This window comes from Lycium barbarum, chromosome 12 (assembly GCF_019175385.1).
Source record: "Lycium barbarum isolate Lr01 chromosome 12, ASM1917538v2, whole genome shotgun sequence".
In the NCBI taxonomy this organism is placed as follows: Eukaryota; Viridiplantae; Streptophyta; class Magnoliopsida; order Solanales; family Solanaceae; genus Lycium; species Lycium barbarum.
The window spans coordinates 4,209,151-4,220,730 of NC_083348.1; the positions used below are offsets into that span (position 1 = coordinate 4,209,151).

The 11,580-nt window shown below is 38.4% G+C and overlaps 1 non-coding gene across 1 annotated transcript; it reads left to right on the top strand.

Annotated features, from left to right (window-relative positions):
* Positions 1 to 10,834: 10,834 nt before the first annotated feature.
* LOC132625348 (small nucleolar RNA R71) lies at positions 10,835 to 10,941 on the top strand. Its single transcript, XR_009576786.1, has one exon. It is a non-coding gene; the product is annotated as a small nucleolar RNA R71 (small nucleolar RNA).
* The last annotated feature ends 639 nt before the right edge of the window (positions 10,942 to 11,580 follow it).

Here is an 11,580-nt window from a genome sequence, read left to right on the forward strand (position 1 = left end):
AATTCATACTTGAGTCTTTAAACATAAAATGGGTCCAGTATTGCTCTAATTGGGCTAAAAGTGATGGACATTACGTGAAAGGCTGGCTATTTTGGACTTTATATAAGGGAAATCTACATGGGTGTAGCTAACATTAGACCTTATTTTTATCTAGTAGCTATACTTTAATTTATTTACACCTCATAGCTAAAAGGTGTATATCAATTACACTCCATAACTAAAACATATAAAATAGGTTAAAATAAAAAATTAACCCCTGTATCCACATTTTTCTCTCTCCTCCCTCCTTCTCCCTCCCTTCTGCTCTCAATATCGCCGCCGGAGCTCCGGCGAACGAGCTCCGGTCACTGCTCCCTCATCGTCACCACTGCTTCACGCGAAAACCAGACGCAGAAGTAAGCTCAGGTCACTGCAGCAGTAAGATATTATGTCAGTGAATGTGTTCATGTTTTTGTGTATTTAAATTTTGTTACTGCATATTTTATGTGTAATGTCAATGAAAAATAGCAAGTTGTCATTAACTGACAAGCTTTTCGGATTAAAATAATCACTGCAATCAAGACGATGCGCATTAACCATTATAAAATTAGTGAAGTAATCAGAAGTCGTCGTGGATCCATAAATTAAGAACTCCGGTCACTGCTGTTGGTTGTGGACGAGCTCCGGTCACTGCTCCCTCATCGTCACCACTGCTTCACGCGAAAGCCAGACGGAGAAGTAAGCTCCAGTCACTGTTGTTGGTTGTGGTTCGTGTTGTTGTTGTTGTGGTTCGCCGGAGAAGTAAGCTCCGACGATGGCTGTTGCTGTTGTTGTGGCGGGGATGATTAGGAGACTTTGTATTCATTTTGACGGAGTTGTTGTTGGCTGTGGTTGTTGTTGTTGTTCACCGTGTCTCTCTTTTCTCCCTCACGACGAAGTCAGATCTGGCCGGAAATGACTTTCTACTTTTTGAATACAATCTGTTGTTGATGACGACGACGGTGACAACAGTCAGATCTGGACGGGTACTACCAAATCTGGCCGGAATCTGACTGGAATTTTATTTCTTGTATTCAGTTTTGGGCGTATTCCTTAATTTTATTTCTTGTATACAAATGAATACAGTGAATTTTGAAGTGTATACAAATGAATATAGTGAAATTTATTTCTTGTATTCAGTTTTTGAGTGTATTCGTTAATTTTTTTTAGTGCAAATTTTTGTGTTTTTGATGTTTTAGTTGAATACATCTGATTTGAATACAACAATATCCGAATTGAATACAGTAAAATCTTGTCACGACCCAACCCCGTAGGCCGTGACTAGTGCCCGAGTTGGACACTCATACATACCTGTTAACTATAATCATCTACAACTAGCATAGCAAGAACTTATTTATATATAAAGGCAGGACGTTATTTTAAAGCTGTCGTATATATGCATATCAAAGCCACCTGTCTCCTGAGGAGTTACAACTTTCAACAGTTTATATCGCACATAAGCCGGCAAGGCTGTCATATATAGGGGAACGTCCCAGTAATACATAAGCCGGCAAGGCTACCATTTTACACAGCATCCCAAACATATATATATACGCAAGCCGGCAAGGCTGCCACTACGAATGGGTACGCCCCAAACATAAGTCATGTCCACACAACGAAACAACAACTATATACAGACCCACACATATGTCTACAGACCTCTAAGAGTACCAACAGTATCATATGACGGGACAGGGCCCCGCCGTACCCTGAGAAAACACATATATATACAACAAAGAGGATCTATACCACAAAGCTAGGCTCCGAAACAAAGGAGCACTCCAAAACAGCTCAATAGATATCCTAGGCTGGCGGATCTCCGAAACGAGCGTCTGTACCTACGGGCATGAAACGCAACCCTCCCGAAGAAAGGGGGTCAGTACGGAATATGTACTGAGCATGTAAAGCATGAAATACAGTAAGTAGGATCATATCTGAAATGAGGAGTGTAGGACCCAGAGCAACAACCAGAAAACCATAAGACTTACCTTTGAACATAGTCATATGTGTCAACATCATACTCATATCATTATGGAATTTAATAATCATTGCTAGATAATCATACTGTATATAAACATATATAACGTGTCCCGGCCCTCTAGGGAGGGACTCGGTAAATAAAATCATCACACACATGTACATATAACGTGTCCCGGCCCTCTAGTGAGGGACTCGGTGAATAATGATCATATGCCATCCTGGCCACCATCCCCATATCATCATGTCATCATATCATTATATACATATATATATAATGTGTCCCGACCCTCTAGTGAGGGACTCGGTGAATAATGCAGTGGATCTGCGCACAAAAACATGTCCTGGCCCGGGACTCAGTGAAGGTAAGCACGAGCAGAGTAATAAGCAACCACATACATACAAATCATCTTTTGAGACTCATTAGATAAGTAAACCAATCAGCTCTCCAGTATCAGGATAATAATCATAATAAGTTCTTTCTAAATGTCATCACAAACTATAACAAGGAACGTTTCAGGGATCATATTCACGTATCAAATTAACATAAGATAGCTTATGGGAGTCAAGTACACCTCTAATTATGGAATTCTTTAAGAGTAGAAACTTCTATACATCGTATATTAGTCAATCATATAATAGGTTCGAGACAATAGCATCAAGGAACGAATAAAATCATAAGTCATGCTTGGAACTAGAGAGTAGAATTACCCCAAGGCTCATATTATTTCTTACTTATATCTAGGACATGCCAAAAGAAGGAAGGGATAGACTTTACATACCTTTAGCGTTTAGTCGTATTATAACTCGTACACGCTTCCCAATAGTACCTTATCCTATATTAAGATATCAAGAGCTACAATTAGGCTACGGGGGAATTCAATACGTATTCTAATGCTAATAATCCCTTTTAAACAATTTGACGACGTTTCGTTCGTATTCAAACCAACTACTACCATTAAGCCAATATTGCTAGTCATGCATTCAAGTGTCAACCCAAGACTATTTAAACATGACGCGAGGGAACTTCGGACAGCCCGTACATTATTCAAAACAGCCCGACCAACATACCATACAACTCGCAATCTTCCAACTTCAACCAAAATAACAACAACACGTTTAGCAACATTGTTTATATAATCGCAAGAAACTATATTAACAACATACTAATTTCTACAACAGCCCTTAACGACTTCAACTCCAATTTTTAACTATCAATATCCTCATTCTTATTTTAGAACCCATGACAATAACAATCAACATTCAAAATAAATTAACCCATCCTCTTTACTAAAACAGTCCACGGTTTGGACTGTTTTCCTACTTCAACATATACCATTTCTTTTACACCTCAAACTCACATATTCATGACGCATACAATGCACCACAACGTCCATAACAACAACAACTCAGGCATCAAATAAATCAGTCCACTAATTCTCCTAAACCAACCCCTACACGGCCATAACCACAACAACTTCATGATTTTCATTCCTTTATTCATACTACAACACATTCAATCCATCCTCAATATATGTGCAAGAAGATTAAGCATTACTTCATATAAGCCTATCACACACGGCTCACTTTAAACTTCAACAACAACAATCCAATACCAACATGCACAATTATATACATTCAATTCACCATAAAACACATGAAAATGATCAACTCTTACCTTGAATACTTGGCCTTTCAACTTGTCCTCAATTTGTACCTTGACTTTTAACACTTGTTCTTACTAATTCAATGGATGCTCCACGTTATTATACACCTCCTAAGGAGTTGGATTGCTTGAGAAACTTAATTTTTTTGATCAATTTGCACTCTTCATTCTCGGCCAGCCATGGCCGAGACTCTCCCTCTCTATCTCTTAATTTCTTAGCCTTTGAGAAGATGCAAAATGACTTAGTAGTTGAAGTGTGAATCAGTATTTTAGTATATATATGCGATCCATGGGTTGGACATGTGTCCCACCCATTGTTTAAGCCAATAACATTTGGCCAACTCACGGGTGGGGCCCACACGGCCACTTGTGGCTAATTAATGAAGTGATTAAATTTTAATCCCACTTAATAATCTAATCATGGTAAATTAATCCCAAATTTCCATTAATATTTCTATACCAAATAAAATTTATAGGCAACTTGTGACTTGAAACAAAATCGGAAGTTAAAAGTCTCTACCTCGTACCTCAAAATAGTCTTGTCTTTAACTTGTCGTGTTTAGCTTAAAATATCCCAATGTATAAAAATACGGGATATAACAAATCTGACTCAACCGAATTTTGAATACAATCGAAAAGAATTTTTGATTTTTTTTTATTCGCTGTATTCATGAATATAGCTAGGCCGTTTTATGAATACAGTGAGTCATTTTTTGAATACAGCGGGAAAACTGTAGCTATGACAAATTTTAAACCCCCAAAGTGTAGTCATTTATGTAAAATTCCATTTAAAGAACAGCCAGAATATTAGTTTAACATACAACCTTTTACATTGCAGTTGTAAAAGGTTGTGACGAATATGATGGAACATACAACTATTGTCATTCAACTTTTCTGCAATTCTTTTATGCTTTCTCTAGTGTAGACCGGAAGACATTAAAAATTAATTAATTAATAGAGCACACCGGTTCCGAACTCGGGACCTTACATTAGAAAATAAGAGGAGCAACCATTGTGTCGTAGACTTTCAACTGTTATTATTTGTAACTCTAATTTATTTATTATAAGTTGGTTAAAACATATTCAAACATGTCACCCTCTAATACCACTTCATTTCTTTAATTTGAATATTTTAGCATATAAAGAGATATTAATTATATGCCTTTGATATGAAAACACATATATTAAGTAAATAGAAGTTAAATGTAGATTTCAAAGAAAATTTTGGATAATATAAAGGATAACAATCCTTTAAATGCAAGTTGGTCCCCTCTAGATTATTATCATTTACAAATTTTTCCACTCAATGCTAAATTTGTGTTTATTTAATATTGTTAAGATTAATAAATCTCTATTGATTTGTTACAAAGTCCAAAGATATATTAATTTACTCCCCTCCCCCCCCCCCCCCCCCCCCGCCACACACACCCCACCAAAATTATCTCATTATCTAAAGGCTAATATTGACAAATTATCATTTGATTAATGACATTAAATTAACTTTTTTTAGGGGCGTGTCACTCCCTAAAAAATTGTTTATTTTAAAATGGATGGATTACAAATAAATTGAAAAACAAAGAAGTTAAGGGGGCTATTACATTACATTTCACGACCTTTGTTCAAATAAATCTCTTCAAAAAACATCCTAAAGTGAACAACCACGAAATTAGTCATATACGTTTATTCGAATAACTTTGTAATCAAGTCATTACATAATAGCTCTTTCACTTCTGCTTATAGCCCTATTGGCTTGTGATTATATAGTAATTTGCACAAAAACTAAATTGTATAAAATTTGTTCAAATTAAGAATATATAATCAGAAACACAATAAATTGTCAGAGAAAATAAATATCTCTTTATTTGTTAAAACATAAAACAAAAAAATAAAAAGGCATCAAGATGTATCTTATTTATTTGTTGTGGAAATAAATAAACACTTATTGAGTTTCTACTCTATTTTCGTGTAGGCTTCTGCAATCAAGATAAACTAGGAACTTGTCTCAATTTTTCTAAAACTCCAGGTCTATAAAAAAAATTCCCTTAGCATACTTCATCTGGTCATATTAACAAATATCTCACTTATATATTATTCCACACAAAAAATAATTGTACAAAACTTGTTCAATCTAAGAAAAATATAACTAGACTAGACTCTAAAAGCAGCGCTTGTCTTTGCATACTAGACTCTTAGACACAATCCGACCCCCTCTTATATAACCAGTTTAGTTACTCACAAAACCTTCTCTTTGAAGTTGGAATCCTCTAAAGAAACTATTAGAAATTTTAAGTTGATAAATGACTTATAGTGCAATATATTTTGCCCCCCAATGAGAAATTCTAAGTAGTCAGCCTAACATGTTTTTGGGTTGTCACTATAGGTAAAAGGAAGCTGAATGAGCTTAATAGCGAAAAGAAGTAAATGAGTACGTCACTAAAGGTAAAAAAAGTATTCATGCTCGAAGTCGCAAGGCTAATGTAGTGGCTGAATTTGATTATACTTTGGAGTACAAACCGGGGAAGGCCAATGTTGTAGGCGATGCGTTAAGTCACAAGGCAGTGTTAGCGGCACTAGTTAGCATGACGAGCAGTGATGTTGTGATGCAATCAAAGAAGGCATGCAACATGATCCGATGGCGAAGAAAATTCCTGTCTTGGTCAATTAAGGCAATACAAAGAAGTTTTGGGCAGAAGATGGTATTCTTTACACTACCATCAGACGTGTTTGTGTGCAAAAATGGGGGAACCTTAGGCGCACGTTAATCAAAGAAAGGCAGGTCACTGCCTAGGCAGGTCATCCGGGGCAGAAGCGTACGTTGGCATTGATCGAATCATCATATTATTGGCCTCGTATGCGGGATGATATTGAGGTGCATGTTCGCACTTGTCTTGTTTATGAACAAGACAAGGTGGAGAATAAGGCACCCGGAGGCTTTCTTGAATCTATACCCATAGCGAAGAGACCGTGGGACAATGTCACCATGGACTTCATTACGTGCTTGCCTAATTCAGAGGGCTTTGGCACCATCATTGTTACACCTCGTAGTCGTGTACGTGAAATCTATTGGGTATTAGTTGGTTAAGTCTAGAAATGGCGCATTCATCTCATGGTTACGAGGATTTGAGTTCATATAATAATCTATGGAAGACTCGGGGACCAAGCAAATCAAGGAAATTAAGTTTGTCGAAAAATTTGAAACAGGATTTTGAGTCAACTTTGGAGGGGCATATCTCCATGTGTATTAGGAGTTTTAAGGTGTTACAAAATCCTAAAATGAAGTTCGTCAAGTCTAGTTTATAATGCACCAAACCGCTCGTCGATAGGACATCGGAGTAGAGAATTATAGACGTTACAAACTGAACTGACAGAACAGAAACAGGGTCGCTACAGTACTGTAGCAGCACAGTACTGCTACACCCCAGCCCTTATAAAAAGGGTTAAAACCCCTTTTTTTTTTCATCCAAAAACTCTCTAAAATGTTCCAGAAAATTCAGCAACTAAAGGGGTCTTAAATATCACATAAAAGTAAGAATTTTGAGCAAAAATCCAAGCTACGGAATACTAATCGAAGTCCGGATAACTTGTAGTCACGATTACCATAACGTTTTGTGTTGGAGTGAGCTTGGACACAAGTGGATATTGAAGACCTTGTCACTTTAGTGAATATAAGGTATGAATCATTGAATCTTTTTCTTATTAACATTGATTAAGGAATAGTTACAAGAATAAGAGTTGTAGTTTGTTGTATTGATGTTGTTGGCTTATGGATTGAGGTTTGAAGAAGATTTTGAATGAAAATACATATATTTGTCTTGTAGAATGTTGAGAATGTTGTTGGTACTGTTTGGGAGTTGTTTTGGGTATTTGGAAGAAGTCGACGATATAGGGGAAATGCTGCCCAAATTTTTGTAACCCAAATTAGACTTCCATAAATTAGTACTTATAAGTTGATGGGAATGCTATGAAAGTAAGATTAATGATACATTTCTCGATATATATAGGCTCGGGCGAAGGGCAAGCCTCGATATAAGGAATTCGTTAAGGGGTGGCTCGACGGATAAGGTATGTAAGGTGTTCGTTTCCCTCTTTCTTTGGCACGAATCCAATTAGTACATAAACACGAGCGTTTCATAACAAATGCCACTTCATTCTTATGCTTGTATTTTCAATCTTAAGGTCTTGTTGTTTGATTGGTTTTAAGACATTATTTCACTCATCGTCATCGATTATTCCTTTGGACTCGATATGAATTCCATAAACTATTCGGGGGTTAACGACCTTATGTCACCCCGAAAGGCCAAGAATCAGATCCTTGATTTCTCATTCAAAACCAGCCTCAGAACACTGCTGCGGAAGGAAAACAGAGTTCTGCGCAGAAAGCTTCAGGACATATGCGGAAGGAAAGCGGAAGCCCTCAGAACCTTGCACTTTCCTTCTGCATCGCGGAAGGAAAGCGGAACTCTGCGCAGTCCTTTTTTTTTTTCAGTCCAGCCCAATAATGGTATATACATGTATTGCACTATTTTACTACACCGTGTCGTGCTATAGTCGGTCGGGCACGGCGCGTAGATGCGCACACCACTGCAGTGGGCATGTTATGATATTGCCCCGGACGCGGGCTAATGATGATAACACCAAGCCTTAATGGCCGAGCATGATTTTACATATATGACACCGAGCCTTACGGCCGGGCATGGATAATATTTATTACATACAGATATATATACATATGAGCGTACAAATGATTTTATCATGCATTGCATTTTGTGCTACTTCCAGATGTTCGGTTTTTCTTTTGCCTATACTAATGTCCCATTTTATCTTAATTTTGTTGTTACCCTCCTGTCTTACATACTCAGTACTTTTATCCGTACTGACGTCCCTTTTCACGGGACGCTGCATTTCGTGCTGCAGGCCCTGACAGATTTGTTGAAGAGCAACCGCAGTAGGACTTCCCAGCTTCAGCGGTGCTAGCAAGTACCACTACTCCGGGCTTGCTATCTTTTGGTATTTTTCTATTGGTGTAATATATGTTCATATGTATACTCTTAGAGGCTCATGGACATTGTGCGATATGTAAATATTATGTATGGCCTTGTCGGCCTTGTGTTGGCTTCTTGACATGTTTTGATTGCCTTGTCAGCTTTGAGATATACTTGATGTTGTAGTGACCTTGTCGGTCCGCATGTGTATATATGTGTTGATTTATCGAATACCTTTATGTTGGCTCCTTTTTCGCGAGCAGACGTTCTTGAGTTATGGTATGTGATGTCCAAGTAACAGTTAAGTCATGTGACTTCAGCTTACGGGTCGGAGCCTGTCATACTCCTCGTCGGGGGTGTGACAATGTTGTATCAGAGCGGTTCAGTCCTAGGGATGTCCATGAGCCGTGTCCAGTAAAGTCCTGGTTATCGATATGCCGTGCACCTGATAAGTTGGTATTTTACCAACTTATCTCTTCTTTAATCTTATATTTTTGCTATATTTGCTTGAGAAAATAGTGTATTTAATATCATTTACATCTATTTTACAGGTCTTATGTGATTTAGAAGTGATCAGAAGAAACCAAGTGAAAATTTAGTCAAAAAGAGGTCAAATGGGACAGTTTTGCAAAAACGGGACAGAACTGCAAAAAACGGGCAGAACTGCAAAAACTGAAAGTTGGGGCATATTTTGTCATTGTTTTGACTTGGAAAAATATGGGCATAAAGAGAGGCTTAGGGCAACAAAACATGATCATCTTTGGCATAACACAAAAATTGGAGGCTAGGGTTTCATCACCAACACCTTGGAAGAGAAGATTTGGAGGCACCCAATGAGAAATTCTTTACCCATTTCTTCATCTCTTGCTATTTATTGAATATTTTTGTGTGTAATATTTCATTTCAATACTTGAATCTCGTTTATGGAAATATTCTTGATTAAAGTTTGGATTGAATCTGCTTGAGTTGATCATAAAATCGCAAGCACTTCTCATCTTCTGTTTTTCTCACCAGTCTTTGAGGAAAAGGTGGTGAAGATTTGAACAATTGACTCAAAGGGCGAAGAGCACCGGAAAGTTTTGCCTTCCCCTTTTCCTGGTTTTCCACCGGTTCCTTTGGTTTATTAAGATTCAGCTCTTCTTCAACTACAATGGGGACTTCCTCCCCTGCTTCTTCCTCGACAATATCATCCAATACATTAGGCTGCGCTTCTTTTTCAACAATTGGTTCCTGATCAATTGGCTTTTTATTGTCACCCTGAAGTATTTTTCCACTTCTGGTGCTAATGGCAAGTACATTCTCCACAGAGTTCACTCCACTACCTTTTGGATTAGGAACTGTATCACTCGGTAATTGTCCCCGTTGAGGAGTATGCACTTCTCGGGAAAGGTCTCTGAATTGCGCTTCAAGCTTCTGAATGGAAGCTGAATGCGATAGTTGGACCTGGGACATTCCCTTGATTGTGCTCTCTGTTCTGTCTTGATTCATCAGCATTTTCTGCATCATACTCTTCAGTTCTGCAGAATCATTAGACGTGTTGCCAGCAGAGTTAGTAGCTGAATTATCTCTCCATGGCTGGGAATTGGATGCTTGCCCCCTAGGTGGAATGTAGGGGTTAGAGCTCTTGTTGCCATAATTATAGTTATTGTAATTCCCTTGATTGGGATTACCCTGATCAGTTCTTCCATAATTATTTCCTCGGTAATTTTGTTGAGGCCTTTGCCATGGGTGATTACCGGGACCTTGGTAGTTTTGCCGTTGATAACCCCCTTGCGAGTTATTGACATAATTCGCATCCTCATATTGTGGCTGCCCCTCAAGATAAGTTTCGTCAGAAACTTGATACATTCTGGGAGCATGAGGTGGCATCTCATCGACAGCATTTACACATTTGGCCTCTTTCTCCATAAGCCTTTTGGATAATAAATCCACGGTGGTTTGCAATTGAGCGAACGCATGATCTCGCTCATGATTTTCTTTGGCCACCGCGGCCACAGAGGGACTACCATATGATAGGATTTCGCTATCACTTGAATGCCAGGCTTGATTATGGGTAGTAAGCTTGTCGAGCAACCGGGTGATGTTGACAAAGGATTTGTCCATGAAGCATCCCCCAGCTGCAGTGTTGACAGCTATTTGATTCATTGTATCTAGCCCCTTGTAGAACTGCTCTGTGAGAATTGCATCTGGAAATCCATGAGTCGGAGATTGAGCTAGATAATATTTGAACCTCTCCCATACAGCATATAGTTGTTCCCCTGGAAGTTGTTTAAACCCAAAAATCTTATCCCGAAGCTCAGCCTTTTTGCTGGGTGGGAACCATTTTTTTAGAAAGATATTGGCCAGCTCATTCCAGGTATGAATAGTATTGCTCGGGAGCTTTTCATACCATTCCCTAGCTTGGCCAGCTAAGGAATATTTGAAAACCCGCAGTCGCAGTGCATCAGCAGGAACAACACCTTGAGATTGTTGGGAACATACATGCACGAAATTCTTTAGGTGTCGAAGTGGACAGTCCTCCGAAGAATTTCAGAAATAGCCTTCAAGTTTCAATAGCTGATAGATAGATCTATCAATTTTGAAATTAGCATTTCCTGTTCTCGGGGGAACTACAGCAGAAGCATAATCAGCTTCGTCGATGAATTCTGCAAATACATTCTCATCCTCCTCTTCTTCTGCTGCAGGATGGTTCACTTGGATCCCCCCTTGGTTCCCTTGATTGCGATGGGGTCTTCCAGCCATGTTCACCTGGTTCACTAAAACAGCAAACGAGGTGTGATGGAATAGAAAAAGTTTTAAAGAATAGTACACAATAATTAGTAATTTCTGAACCGTATTCCCCGGCAACGGCGCCAAAATTTGATACGCTCAAATTACACCTATTAATGGCGTAAAGCGGATGTTGTCAAATATAGTAACCCAACAAGGTTGGGGTCG